At 42.0% G+C, this 15,460-nt stretch overlaps 1 protein-coding gene across 1 annotated transcript in view; it reads left to right on the plus strand.

Moving 5' to 3' along the window:
- SORCS3 (sortilin related VPS10 domain containing receptor 3) overlaps positions 1-15,460 on the plus strand; it is a 620,228-nt gene that overhangs the window by 547,502 nt on the left and 57,266 nt on the right. The window lies entirely within an intron of this gene.

Consider the following 15,460-nt stretch of genomic DNA (forward strand, 5'->3'; position numbering starts at 1 on the left):
CAGCCAACTTACTGAAAACAGGGAATGTTTTAAGGGAACCTCCTAGAATCTGTGATATACACACACACACAGAGTTGCTGTTGTTCCACTTCAGATTAATTTGCTGTGATTAATTTGCTTTCTACACTCCTTTACGATGAGAATAGATGGTAGAGATATAGATCTTAAAGCTGTAAAAAGCTCCAAAGTACTTTCTGAATATTAAAGAAGATAATAATAATTTGATGTTTTCTAAAATTATATCAAAGTTTAATTCTTAAAAAGTTGATTATGCGTGTTTGTGTGCACTGCTGTAGGTAGGGGGGTGTGGAGGAATAGTTGTGGGAACCCTTCACCAGCAATACGAAGCCCCACCGCTCTCCACCTCCCCTACTCCCAAGAGACTGGAATATCTTACACTTTAATATTTGCTGGACAGAATGAAGGGAGTCTGCTGGGCAAGCTTAAGGGGAATTTGCTATATTGTGGACTTGTCACAGAAAAGCTCATACAATGCTCCTGGGCTAGTTTGGGGGAACGCTGTCATCTTCTTACTCTAGGGGACACTGCCATCTTCTTACTCTAGGGGACACTGCTCTTCTTTTAGCCTTTGTGTTCATTAATTTCTTTATAGTTTGAATCAATCTTTTCCTGATATGAGACTGATGAGCTTTGCGGAGGAGGCAAATACAAGGGCAAAGGGCTAATTCCTGTGCTTTACTTTTTTTCCCAGAGTGATCAGTTGTAAAATCTTTTATAACTGCAGCTACGCAGTTTTGATCAAATGTTGTAACCTAGCCCCAGACTGGACCACTTTGCCATGCTCCTTCCCTCCACTTCCATCCTCATATCCAGAGGGATGACCAGCCACTCCTCTGAGCTTTCAGAATGACAGAAAGAACCCAGCCATGATGGAAAATGGTGCACAAATTGGAGAAAACAAACAGAGCAAATGGACAAAAGTCCAGTCCTAGGAAATTCAGCAGAAACACTACAAAGGGGTTCCATGTCTATAGGATATGTCTATAAAAAGAGTCTATAGGATTCCCAGTGTCCACATTATTTAAAAAATGTTCATAACAGAAAATTTGGGTGGCTCCACAAAATGTCTTTAAAATTATTTGGAACAAGTGCAACAAAGAGTGATTTTAAGTTATCTTCTTTAATTCTTTCTGAATTTTCCAAATTGCCTGTACAACCTTCTCTCTAACTTCAAGGGTGTGAACTGTGTCTTTTAAAGACTTAACGCTCATTTTTGAGCATAATCCATGTGTTAGGGACAGAGGCTCTATTGTTGGAAATTGAAAGACATGATGTCAAACCCTATGAGGCACTGCTACAATCTTCCCAAGGGGTATATTGTATTCGTAACTGATGTCTTTAGAGGCCAACTTGTGCCATGATAGAACGTCTCTGGACAGTTCTGTTGTACAGTGTAAACAAGGATTTCTTGTAGAATTTGTTACTCAGGAAGTATAGCTTTAATTTGAGTTCTTTCAGCAATTTCTTTTTGTTCTCCTAAAATATCCTCCAAAACAGAATTGTCTCACCATCTAAATTTCTAATTAAATTTCCTGTGATAACAAATGGACTCTGTTGTTACTGTCAAGTCACTTTATTAGTTAAGAGTTAATACTATTGTATGCAAGTTTAGCTGTTTGAGCCATAGACAGTATTTAAGATATAGTATGTTAGTAATGCTTGGAGTCTAAAGCCTCATCGTTTGGTAGATACACAGCAACAATATGTTGTATAAATACAAATTCTGGATGTTCAAAGGCAGTATCATAACATAAACTTTATTTCTAAAAATACAAATGATTTGATAAATATGTAGATATATATGCATAGTGAATATATATGCAAGTATTTGTGTGTATAGACATATGTACACGTATATGTGTACACATAGACATACATGTATATATGGAGAGATATAGACAACAGAGATACAATGAGAGAGAAATCCCAAGGATCTAGGGTCCCAGCAAGACCTTCGAAAAGTTATACTATTAAAAAAAACTAGTGGTACCTATGTGCCAGATACTATTCTAGATGAACAAATCTAGAAGAAACCCCTGTCCTCGTGGACTGCATACATTAAATAAATGTGGCATACAAATGACTCTGTCATGTTACCCAGAATACTCTGCCAAGGGATTAAAATATTTTCTTAAGAATTCCAGGAAGCGTACCCCAGAATACTAGGAATACTGCCATCTTTTTTTCATAAGGATCTCTGACCATGAGCTGACTTTTCCAAATGATTTCCCATCCTTCGCTTAATCACTAGATATGAAAAGAAAACCTTCCTCGTTTCTGGGACTTCCTCCAGTACGGCCACTAGGAAGTTTCAAGTATTGAGTTCTAAGTTCTGTAAGGTGAAGGTTCATACATTCAAGAAGGTTGTGCAATCTACTTGAATGGATCAACCCAGATGTGGCTGCTCATCACAGTCAAATCTGACACGGCCCTAGAAGGTTGGGCAGTGAAGGTACGTATGGTCCTAAAGTCAGGTCTTCCCTGTTTTTGTAGCAAAGAGACATACTGGTCCTCCTTTTATTCTGTGTTCTCCTTGTCTCATGCTGTGATTTATCCTGCGTTCTCTTGTATGAGGCCTCTCTGAACTCATTGCATGCTTCTCTTGGGCATTACTTTGAACAATAGTGCATGTGCACCAATCTCTGCATGACCTGGCGTTCCCCAGCAAATTTAAAGCCACAGCTTAAATTCTGTATTCATCTAACCGTAAATGGTAATTTTTTTTTTTTTTTTCTCAGCTTTGGATGGGGTTTAGCTGGTCCCATGGATAGGAGGGAGATTGACCTCAGGGCTAAACCATTTACTGAAAAGATGAGCTAGTGCTCCTGTTTTTCTTTCCTCCCCAATAAGACTCCAAGGAGTGTGGCAGAGCTTTTGTCTCCCTTCTACCTTGCTTATCAAGATTCTTTAAATGCTAGTAAGTAGAACAGGAACTAGAATAGTGCATAATTTTCTTATATGGGATTTGAGGCAGACAGGTATTTGTCCTTCAGGGAATTAAGATGAGTTTGGAAGCAATCATCATCCAACCAAGTATAAACAATTCAAGCTCCCTATTTTTAACTTTTTATTAATTCAAAGTTTCTCTTGTATGAAAATGATCCAGGGCTCCTTAGACAGCCAGAAGCGTAGGCCCTGGAATGATTGCCAAGAGGCAATTTCTGGCTCTGTCGTAGGTTTAAAAAGGACTTTAAAACCAAGTGGCCCACTAAGGATGACCACTGCTTTTCTCGCATGGAATAGCAATGACAAAGACTAAAGCAGGAGTTCAAATAATTTTATATATGCCTTAGGAACTTCGAGGACAGGAGGTCCATTTGGGGACAAGATTGCTTCACCTTGCCATTTAGCCAAAAACTTATTTATGATGTAGGCTATTTGAATTCTGTATCTTGCCTCTTTCTGTTAACCCTGACTCTCTAGTTCAACTGAAGTCAGGGAGAAAGAAGGGCTAGCTCATTCACACTAAGCTTTTATTGCCTTGTTACCTTCATTTGGAGGATATAATATATATAAGTTTGTGATGGTTAATGTGATGGGTCAACTTGACTGGGTCATGGCATGCCTAGATACTTGGTCAAACGTTATTCTGGATGCTTCTGTGAAGGTGTTTCTGGACAAGATTAGCATTTAAATCAGTAGACCCAGTTAAGCAGATTGTTCTCCCTAATGTGGATGGAACTCATCCAATCAGTTGAAGGCCTGGTTAGAACTAAAAGGCTAACTCTTCCCTGAGCAAGAGAGAATGCTTCTTGCCTGGCTGCATTTGAACTGGGACATGGCTTTTTCTTGCCTTTGACTCCAACTGACACTTCCACTTTTCCTGGGTCTCAAGCTTGGAACTCTACCATTGGCCCTCCTGCGTCTCCAGCTTGCTGACTCACCCTGCAGGTCTTGGGATGTGTCAGTCCCCATAATTGTGTGAGCCAATTCCATATAGTCAGTCTCTCTCTCTCTCTCTCTCTCTGTCTCTTTGTCTCTATCTCCTATTCATTCTGTTTCTCTAGAGAGCCTTGACTACTACACATTCATTCAGAAACACTTCATGAGCTTCTGATATGTTTTAGACCCTCTTAAGGAATATCAAAGAGGTAAATACAATTATATCTACCTTTAAGGAGCTCTCCGTCTGGTGTGTTGGGGGGTGAGGGAAATGAGATACACAATAATCAAGAATCCCTAGTTAGGGGCTTCCCTGGTGGCGCAGTGGTTGAGGGTCCGCCTGCCGATGCAGGGGACGTGGGTTCGTGCCCCGGTCCGGCATGATCCCACATGCCGCAGAGAGGCTGGGCCCGTGAGCCATGGCCGCTGAGCCTCCCCATAATTGTGTGAGCCAATTCCATATAGTCAGTCTCTCTCTCTCTCTCTCTCTCTGTCTCTTTGTCTCTATCTCCTATTCATTCTGTTTCTCTAGAGAGCCTTGACTACTACACATTCATTCAGAAACACTTCATGAGCTTCTGATATGTTTTAGACCCTCTTAAGGAATATCAAAGAGGTAAATACAATTATATCTACCTTTAAGGAGCTCTCCGTCTGGTGTGTTGGGGGGTGAGGGAAATGAGATACACAATAATCAAGAATCCCTAGTTAGGGGCTTCCCTGGTGGCGCAGTGGTTGAGGGTCCGCCTGCCGATGCAGGGGACGTGGGTTCGTGCCCCGGTCCGGCATGATCCCACATGCCGCAGAGAGGCTGGGCCCGTGAGCCATGGCCGCTGAGCCTGCGCATCCGGAGCCTGTGCTCCGCAACGGGAGAGGCCACGGCAGTGAGAGGCCCGCGAACCGAAAAAAAAACAAAGAATCCCTAGTTATATAACCAGGATACAAGTAGAGGGAAGTGAAAACTTCACATGTATGAAATGTGACAACTGAGTCAGTCTGGAAGTTTCAATAGCAGTTCACCAGTGGACAACCAATTAATAGGTAATAGAATGTAAGCTCAAAGAAAGCACACATTTTTAACAGCTTTGTTGAGCACTATAACCTCAGTGCCTAAAAGAGGGTTGGCAGGTAGTCGGAAACCACTTCTTATCGGTTGAAAGAACGAATGACTTCAAAGCAAAGAACCATGAGAGAGCATGATTGGGGTTAAGGGGTTGAGCCTATGAAGCATCTTAGGTTATGTTTAGGAATTTGATTTACATCCAGAGTGAGGTTCTTGAAATTAGAAATATGGAAACGCCACTCCTCTTCTCAAAATGCGTGGAGGGCTTTCCCTTGACTTTAGGATGAAGTCCAAACTCATTGAATGGTCTATAAATATCTACACTGAGTCCATGTCTGGGACCTCATTTCTGGCCCCCATGCTCTGACCACCCTTCTCTGATCTACTGGTGCCTTTCTGCCCCAGGGTCTTTGTCTGTGTATCCATCTGGAATGTGCTTGGCCTCCCCACTTGAACAACCAAGCTTCTAATTAAGTATCTTTCAAGTGTCAGCCTAAGTATCAGTTTTCTGGCACACCCTCCTTTAGCCCACCAGACCAGGTTGGGGCCCCACTCTCTATATAGCCTTAGCCCTATGTATTTTTTCCTTCACAACACTTTAGGCAATAAATATTAATGAAAATGGCAGTTGGTTTTGTAGGTTCCCCTCCCCCTTCATCTAACCTTAAGACACAGACACACATGTGTTTGCACATAAACAACACACACACACACACACACACACACACACACACACACACACACACACACACACTGACTTTAAGTTCCCATGAGGGAGGATCTCTGTGTATTTTGTTTTTTGACTGCCATGTGCATCAGTTTTGTGCTAGCACCGAGGATTTAACCATATATATGTATTAAGTGATTGAATGAAGAAATGAATGAATGAACACATGACTCTTATGGTCCCAATAATCTTACCGCCATTGTGAGTATAGTGACTTCCCTGGCCCGTGGCTCTAGCATTTTAGGGAGTTGCTTATAGATCCCCAGAGATTCTGAAGTGCTCTGATCAGAATCCAATAGTTGCAAGTTGTGGGAGCCTGGAGTTGGGCAGGAATCAGAGCAGCCTGTGTCTGTGTGCAGATGTGTGTATAGGGGATGATGAAGCAGGGGTGGAATGGCAGTGGACGCAGAAGGTCAGCTAGAGAATGAGGACCATCCTGGGAATGATTTCTTATTTCTTCCACCTTCTACAGAATCTCTCCAGTGTGCAGTTCTCCCGGAGGCCAAAGCTCAGGAGCGTGGAAACTTCTAACACTGTGGCTTTACAGGAGAATCTGTGTGGGAGAGACAGTCCCCAGCTTGCAGGCATGGGATTTGCTTGCTTTTATTCCTCTTTTTTCCACTGTCTTTTCAAATGTTATTATTTCAGCATCTCCCTGGTAACCTTGACAGGAACCATCTAGTCTAGTCTAATTCACAGTGAAATGTGACCGTTCTTATTTCTTAAGGCTGAGAACAGGGCTGGATGATTGACAAGCCGGAGGGCCTATTGCTGTCTCAGGCAGTGGCTCTCCAGCTGACGAGGTGCCTGTGGCTGTTAGAGCACTTGGGACTCTTTGGTCCACTATTGGCCCCCAAATTAGCACTTTAAGGAGAGCTCTTTTTTGCTTGGCTCAGATGTGGCATCAGATGGAAAAACACTGCTTTCCTACAGCCTCAAAGCCACATTTGAAATTCTTTCTTGATATGAAGTGTTTTAACCAATTGGCTGTGATTTAGCTGATCTTTCAGGGGGGCCAGGGAGAACCTGACAGCCTCCCAGGGGGGAAACAAATCCCCAAAGGGAGGGGTGCAGCTTCCCTGGAAGAGAATAGATAACTTCTTACGAGGAGCGAGCAGCAGCCAACCTGTGTCTGCTCCATACCTTCCTTTGTGTCAGGTATCTTGCTGAGCTGTCTCTCAAACTTGATTTCATTGACATTTTGCAATAACCCCATCAGGTAGATCGGATTATTGTCCTTGGGCAGAGGAGAACACTGAGGCTCAGAGAAATTAAGTGCTCAGCTCACACACTCAGTAAGAGGAAAACTGAGAGCAAGGAATGTGAGTTTCAAACCTTAGGCTCAGAGCTGAAATTTGAAGAAAGATACTAGAATTCTCCAAGGTTTGTTCAGTAAAGGACTGTGGCGTTTGGGGCAAGAGGGGCAGGGATGTTATTCACTAAGTATTGATGGGTACCCGCTGTGCTACCAGACACAAAGTCACAGCAGACCCATTCAAACACAATCTCTCTGAAAAAATATGACCAACACATGAAAGAACTACAAAACAAGTCAATGGTAAGGGGGTAGGACAAATTGTAGTTGCCAATGGATATCAAAGAAGAGATTAAAAATAGAGTAGCTAGGTAGGGCTTTGTGTCTGAGCAGAGAGGGAGGAGCAAAGGTATTCTAGGTGGGGGAACATTGTGAGCGGTAAGAATATGAACTTGCCTGGCCTGTACAGGGGAGAGTGAGAGATGAGAAGGGCCAGAGATGCTCTCAGCAAATTGTCTAGGGCCAATTGCCTCGCTGAGTCCCTGTATAAATCCAATTCTAATTGGCATAAATCTCTGATCCATTGTTCTGCCAGCAGAACTAATAGCCAAAGTGAAGGGGGAGAGATAACATTTTGCCTAGAAAATTATACAAACCCCAAAGCTGCGGAGGTTTGAAAAAAGTGAAGACCTTCTTTCTACTTAAGAGACCGTGACCTCATGCTTAGCAGTGAACATGCTCTCAAATATAGCCCTGGAGCAACACAGAGACCTAGCCCTGAGCTTAAATACATTGTTTAGCCTCTAGTAACTACATCCGATAAAGTCACTGGAAATGAAGCAGTACTGCTTCCATTGATCTGTTTTTCAATCCTCTGTTGTTTGCTAGAAGAGTCTGATTTTACTTAGCCCAAAGTAAGTCATTCGAGTAATCAGCAAATCCAGTGGAACTCCCAAATCATCGCCTCTCAGGCTGGCTGCTGGGTTCACATCCTTCAGGTTGTCACCAGACTTGCCATCCATTCAGAGGCCCACTGAGTTGGGGCCAAGGAACATAAAAGCAGAATGCATGCCTACATAGGGGGCTTGGATGATACTGGGAGGTACTGGCAGCTGGCAGTAGGCTGGGAAGAAAAGGCTTATTTTGACCCATGGATTGCTGTGTGGGATGGGGTGATGGCTGAGAACATAGATCTTGGAGGTCCACCCTCCAGGGACAGTGCTCAGACTGCCACTTAGTATCCCCGTGACCTTAGAGGTCTTACCTTCCCTCTGAGCTTGGGGTTCCTCGTGTGAATGTGAGAATTAAGTGAAATAACCTCCACCGAGTGACATTCGAGATGTTTGCAGTCTCCAGAGTCTAATGATCAAGAAACGGGCCACCTTCAGGGAAGAATTTTGGCCAACTAGGGCAGGGGTCAGCAGACTCTCTCTGTAAAGATTTTTAGACTTTGCCGGCCGCAGGGTCTTTGCTGCAGCTACTTGCCCCTCCTGATCCAGTGTGAAAGCAGCCATAGACAACGTGTAATGAGCGGACATCAGTGTCTTCCAATAAAACTTCACTTATGGACACTGAAATGTGAATTTCATACAATTTTCACATGGTGTAAAATACGTTCCTTCAGTCACTTCCCCCCAACCATTTAAAATGTAAAAACCATCGTTAGCTTGTAGGCCATCCAAAACAGGCCTTGGGCCAGATTTGTCCCACAGGCTATAGTTTGTTGACTCTGAACACGAGGGTACATGGAGTCTCATCTTTTGTGGCTGTGTTATAAATACCATTTGAATTGTTGACACAATTTCTACAAACTTAGAAACTCGCCACAAACTACTATCTGTACTACTTATCCATATCCATAAACTACTTCAGTTGCACTGTCTTATAGAGGTCCCTTGGTATCCACTGGGGATTGGTTCCAGGAAACGCCCTGCTCCCCTGTGGATACCAAAATTCATGGGTGCTCAAGTCCCTTATATAAAATTGCATAGTATTTGTATATAAACTTTGAACATCCTTCCACATACTTTAAATCATCTCTAGATTACTTATAGTACTTAACAATGTAAAGGCTATGTAAATAGTTGCCGGTGTGTGCCAAATTCAAGTTTTGCTTTTTGGAACTTTCTGGATTGTTTTTTAATGTTTTTGTTCCTTGGTTGATTGAATTTGTGGATGTGGAATTGGCAGATATGGAGTGCTGACTATATTGAATAGACAAATCATGTGAAATAGTTAAGAAGTTTCCTCATTCCTTATTTTGACCATACAGACAAGTCTCACCTCTTTCAGGAAGCCCTCCACAATTCCTGCAGCTCTTACTTACTTTCTTTCATTAAATTCCTATCTTAAGCTTCAGCGTTTGGGTCACAGATATATTTAGTTTGGCCTTCACTTTTCTTAATGGAGCTAAAATTTGCAGGCAGAAACGTCTTGCAGCACTGAGCCCAAATGCCCATAGTCCTACAGGCTGCTGGAGCTGCATGGCAGCTGCCTAGTTTCTACTGCGTGTGCTATTTCTTCCCCCACCTCTCATCTGATGTACATGACTTCTCCAGCTGCGTCAGCTTACTCATGGTTCATTTAAGCTGCACTCCTGGCTCCTGTGAGATTTTGAATTTGTGATTGACCGTATAGATTCTACATCCATAATTTCATACCTATATTGTTTTCTTACAGTTCTTTTTGAAAGTTTTAAAAATACAGTCAAGTACAAAAATCGTATCATGAGCACCCGTGTGCCAACAAACTGGAGTTAATAAATATTAACACGTCATCATTTGGGTTTCAGATTTTTAAAATAAATAGCAGGGCATCCCAGGTAGAGTTGGTTTTCTTGGTATTGCCCATTTTCAAAACCTTTCCCCTCACTCCCTACACAGATCAACCACTGATGTGAATTTGATGTATATCCTTCTAGTATGTCTGTCGATACTTTTAATACATATTTAATTATCCATAGAAATATATGTGGTATTGCTTCGTGTGTTTTTAAATGTGTGATTATCTAAATGCTGTCATTCCTCTACATGCTTCTGTCACTCAGTATTATCTGTCTTGGGACAAATCCATTCTGATCCAGACACATAATGCTGTGGCATTATGTCATGACATGAATATGCACAATTTATTTCTCCATTCTCCTGTCGATGGACATTTAGGCTGTTTCCAGTTTTGCACTATTACAAACAGTATTGTCCTATCTTTGTATATGCCTCCAAATGCATACACAGAAGTTCTCAGAGCTGCATACCTAAAAATGGAATTGCTGGGTCATGGTGAAATGGCATTGTCACCTGTATTTTTGCACTGTGTTCTGACTGTTTTACATATTGGTCATCTCTGCAGTTGAGGTCTTTTTTAGTCTGAAAGATTCATGAGGTTGGCAACTGTCTTATTTGTCATCCTCCGCAGCCCTGAACATGGAGGCCTGTGCATAATTGGGGCTCAGCAGATACATCGAGAGTGAATAATACTATTGGCCTGAACTGAAAACTATTTAAAACAACGGGCTGAATTTTATCTTTTTCCTGATTCTTTTTATCTCTTGGTTCAGGATTTGACACAAAGTAGGAGACTGAGAAATATAACGACAGAGGAAAACCAGATGCCTCTCCTTCTCTCTTACAGCTCTTTTGACCCCCAGATATTTCCTCCTCTCTCAAATCCCATCTTGAACATCCATCTTCTCCCTCTTGTTTCCATCTCTTAGGTTCTCCTTCATCACCCAACTCCTGGCTCATCTTTCACAGGTTCACAGACCACACTCCCATCGTTGTGGACTTTAAACTTTCAAACCCGTTGAAGGAGCTTATTAAGTTTTGAGAAAAGAGTCAAAGTTGTTTGGACATTGAATGATTTCTTTCAGTGCATTTAAAAATCAGCTTTCTTTCTTTTGCCTCTTCAGGTCCAATGCCTTTTAGTCTCTTTCTCAATCTTGCCTTCTTCTCTCCCGGTACTTATTTTCAAACCTTTTAATGCCTGCCTCTTTTCACCATCTCACCCATCATCGTATCGTGTAACTAACACAGGCTCTGCGTGCAGGATTCCTGGCTGTTGATTCCCTGCCTATTTCTATTAAGGTCTAGTTCATGTCTCACTTTCACTCAGTGCAATTCCCCTTCAGCCTCTGACCTCCTTTACTACTAATCCCTTCTACACCCTAATGGGAAAACAGTCAGGTGGCATGGACGCACACCGAAAGCCAAGGATGTGGCCTGAATTTCTGGAGACCAACAACTGCTGGCCTCGAAGCCTGGCCTTTCCAGGACACTGCTCTTTCTGCTTTGATATGAAATCACTCCTCAGCAGCTTCCTCCTTGGATGAAGAGAGGAAGGGCCTAAGGAGGCAAAGGAGGTGTAAGGGAGCCTAGGCCTTTTAGAGAGAGCTGAACTCCATAGGAACACTTAAAGGAGGACTCAGGAATCCACATGTGTCAAGTTGCTATTACAAGAACATTGATCATTTCTTTATTCAACAATATGTACTGAGTGCCCACTACAAGTTAGGCACTGTTCTAAGAGCTCCAGGAGATGGGCTAAGACATAAACAGGATAGCCAAGGTCTCTGCTGATGGGAAGTTGCTATGTTCTACAGCCTCTTCTGTACCCTACAGAAGAAAGGTCAGTTTTGTATGAGGTTTATTTCAGCTCTAATATTTATGGAATATTTTTCCATAATCCAATTGAGTCTTAATGGTGGTGGTAGTGGTGGTGGTGGTGGTGGTGGTGGTGGTGGTGGTGGTGGTGGTGGTGGTGGTGGTGGTGGTGGTGGGGTGTGTGTGTGTGTGTGTGTGTGTGTGTGTGTGTGTGTGTGTGTGTGTGTGTGTTTGTGTTTGTGAGAGAGAGAGAGACAGGGCGAGAAAGATTTCAGGGTTACCTCTAACTTCCAAAAATTTAAACTCTGGCTGTGGATTCTGATTACTGCTTATGTCTTAGTCTGAGAAAGAACACTGTCAGTGAATGGAAGGGAATATCACAAAATATTAAAAGTGTTTACCTCCAGTGGGGTTTTTATTTTCTCAGCTATAGATATTTATAGTTTTCAGGTTTTTCATGAGAATGCATTCTTTTTATAATGAGAAAAGGAAAATCATTTATCAAAATTTACTCATGAAATAAAAAGCAGCTTCCAGATAACAAAAGAGGAGAGGCTGCATTTAGGTATGTGTAGATGATTGTGTGGGTCACACTTACTCTACCTTTGAGGTCATGACCTAGAGGAAGGGAGAGTCATAACTACCCACCATCACTCCCCAGTGCTGACTAATGCTCTGAGTAAATTAATACTAAATCATTTCAAATAAGCAGGCTACTAGAACCCAATCAAAGACAAGAATGGAAAAAGACAAATCCCACTCATAAAATAAAAATTCAGAAAATTGCTGGATAGTGGCTTCTGATGAAGCAGTGCTCTAAATAATCTTTTCAAGGTCATCTGGTTAATTTATGCTGCATTTGTAAGTTATTGCATATTTTTAAAATTAATGAAAGATTTAATTATAGCAGGGTTGCCTGTGACCTTTTGTGAAATGACTTCATCATAAATCTGCAGGTATTTCAGAACTTTTTTCCAGGTTTCTAATAATTTGTTCTTAAATTAATGACATCCAGCCAGTGAAAGGAGTTGAGGTGGAGTGAAAGGATTGAGCTGGGATTTGCGGTTTCCTAGCAATGGCTAATTCTGAGTCCTGGACGGAGGTGGCAGAGAAGATGGTGTGTGACTCACCAGAATCCACAGCTGGTTTAATTGTTTACTTAGAAGAATGAGAAATAAATCCAATGTGTCAATAGGGGAAATTGCAAGTAGCCAGTCTGGGTCACTGCAGAGCCTTTGATTTGGGGCACGTTTATCTACATGTCAATGTGGAGGCAACACCTGGACCAATGGGAGACTCCCTCTTCCCTGGTACCCAGAAGGATATCCCCCTCATTTGTGAACTGAAGGTCTATGCCTGCCCTCCAGCCTGCTGGCCATCCATGAAGTCCAATTTAGATTCCGTCACCCTAGTATCTCTGACCTTCACCCACCTTAGGGGCTTGATGAGAGCAGCTAAGCTGTCTCTGGAGGGCAGCTCATTTCCCTAGAACCCAGAATACATCATTGTCTGTGTCATTCTGATGACTCATTTGGCCCATTAGACTGTGCAGAGAAATGACAGATCTTAGCACATCAAAGAAAATCCTTTCTTAGAAGAACGTAGTAGCACACATTTATAGTTCCAGAGTTGCAGGCTAGAGCTTGGAAAACCCAGAGCTTTCTTTAGACACAGGAGCCTTAAGGAAAAGCCAGCAAAATGTGGAAAGTGGGTCTTGTCTGAAGCCTTCCCTGGTTAACCATAGCCCTGGATGTGATCACATTCTTCCAGCAACTACTCATGGTACTTTTGTCACATATGGCGCACCATGACTCAACCTGCAAGCTGCAAAGGTATCCCCATGAAAAGCAGTCAGTGTTGGTGAAAAAACTGGGTTTCAGGTGACTTGGGTTCTAGTCCTTTGTGTTCTTGAGCAGACCACTACTTTACCTGGGGCTTGATTTCCCCAGCTAGCAGGTGAAGGGGTTGGGGCAAAGGTTTAGCCCTAAGGACCCTTAGTCTTGAGTACTAATACTTAATAGTTCTATTTGCTCTTTTCCATGGCCCAGGAACTCCCAACTAGAGGCCAAGCCAATGAAGATTGTCATAGTTCAGGTTCAAGTACATAATTCTCCACATAGTAAGTGCTTTAGACCTTGAGACAAATTGGGCCATAATTGGAGCTCTCTAGGTAATATCTTCTCTGCCTATTTCTCTTTTCTTACTTCCTCCAGCTGTGCTTTCAGTTTTATATATTTCATGGTGTTTTCTCTGCCTTTTATGCAAGCAGCCTAAGAGACCCCGCCCCGCCCCGTGCCCATACCTCTGTGCCAAACTGTGCAGTCAGATGATTGCTAATGAGTCACAAAATGCTTAAGAAGGGATATGAGAGCCTTGTTGAAAGCGGTGCCGAGAACTGTGTTATAACATTAGCAGCAGCCGCGTAAATTGGACTCCTGGCTCTAAGAACTGTTCACTGTGTAACCTTTCACTGTGCTAAGGGTGACACTCAAACTATAGGAAAAAAATGCTACAAAAATTCAGAGGAAAGAGCTCATTTTTTCTTCCGAAGAAGGAAAAGAGTGGAGAAGGAAGAAAGATCACAGAGCACATAATAGAAAAGTTAGCATTTAAATTAAAACCCAAAAGAATAATCCATCAAGAAGATAGAAAAATCTCAAAACCTGTATAATGCAATGATTTCATAATACAAAAACCTACAAAAACTCAAGGAGAAATGGAAGATTTGAAATATTGTAGGGGAATAGTTTAATAAACTTCACATAGAAACCAACAGACCAAGCAGTCCAAAAGTTAGGTGTGGTTTTGGATATGAATGACACTATTGCAAGCTTGATTTAGGAGAACTATATGCAACCCTCCACACAACAAATAGAGAATATGTCTTCTAAAAAAAAACATTTAATATATTTTTTAAATTGACTACATACTGGGCCACGTACAAAGGCTGGACTAATTCCAAAGAGCTGATGCCATTGAGATTATATTCTCTCTGTTCAATCAAAATTTTAAAATGATAAGAAAAATAAATTAAAAATACCCCATCTCATCTGCTTAGTTTTGTTTTTTAAAAGAGAAATCAAAATGGTCACTACAAAATACTTAGATTTGAAAAGATTTCCTTCTCCTTTCCCCCCTTCCAAGAATTACTGCATATTATTTGACTTTCGACATGCAGAATGGGTAGGAGCTGGACAAGATCAGAGGTTGGGAAAGGCATCCCCGGCAGAGGAAAAGCAGGTACTAGGAAATCATGCTTCTTTTAGTGGAACAGAAGGGAATTCTGTCTGAGCACAAGTAACGCTGAAGTAGCAGGAGATAATGCTGCAAAGGTAGATAGGGAGGCTCTTATATCAAATTCAAAGTTCTTAGCTTGATATTTGTGACTAAATCTTATAAGAGGTTAGGAACAAGAGTAGGTACCTTTGGAGTTTTCTGCATAGAAATTAAAGTTGAAGAGATGAATGTCATAGAAGGACATTAGGGGACCTCTTGAGCCACATATGAAGAGCCAATGGCAAGTGTAGGGACAGATAAGAAGAAGGTTTAAGTTACCAACAGAGATGTGAAGAGGAGTGGGGGGAGAAGTACACTTGGAGAAGTAAGGGAAAGACAGGGAGGATATGGTGTTACTGAAACAAAGGGTTAGAGAAACTGAGGAAGGCCTCTGCTCCATAGGAGAAGATTACCATCTGCTCACACAGGAAGTCTAGAAGAGAGATCGCTTGGACTTTGAATACCTCAGGAACACTTCTAAGAAGAGATGGCATTTAAGTCGGGGCTTGAGTAGGTTTTAGGACAGGAGAGACTGAAGGAGGTTGTTTCTAGTGAAGAACATGGCAAAAATAAGTTGGGTCTGCTAAATGTTCCACAGCTATTATCATCAGTACCTGTGTGTGTGCACACAAACACAA

The sequence above is a fragment of the Physeter macrocephalus genome, chromosome 20 (assembly GCF_002837175.3).
Source record: "Physeter macrocephalus isolate SW-GA chromosome 20, ASM283717v5, whole genome shotgun sequence".
Taxonomy (NCBI): domain Eukaryota; kingdom Metazoa; phylum Chordata; class Mammalia; order Artiodactyla; family Physeteridae; genus Physeter; species Physeter macrocephalus.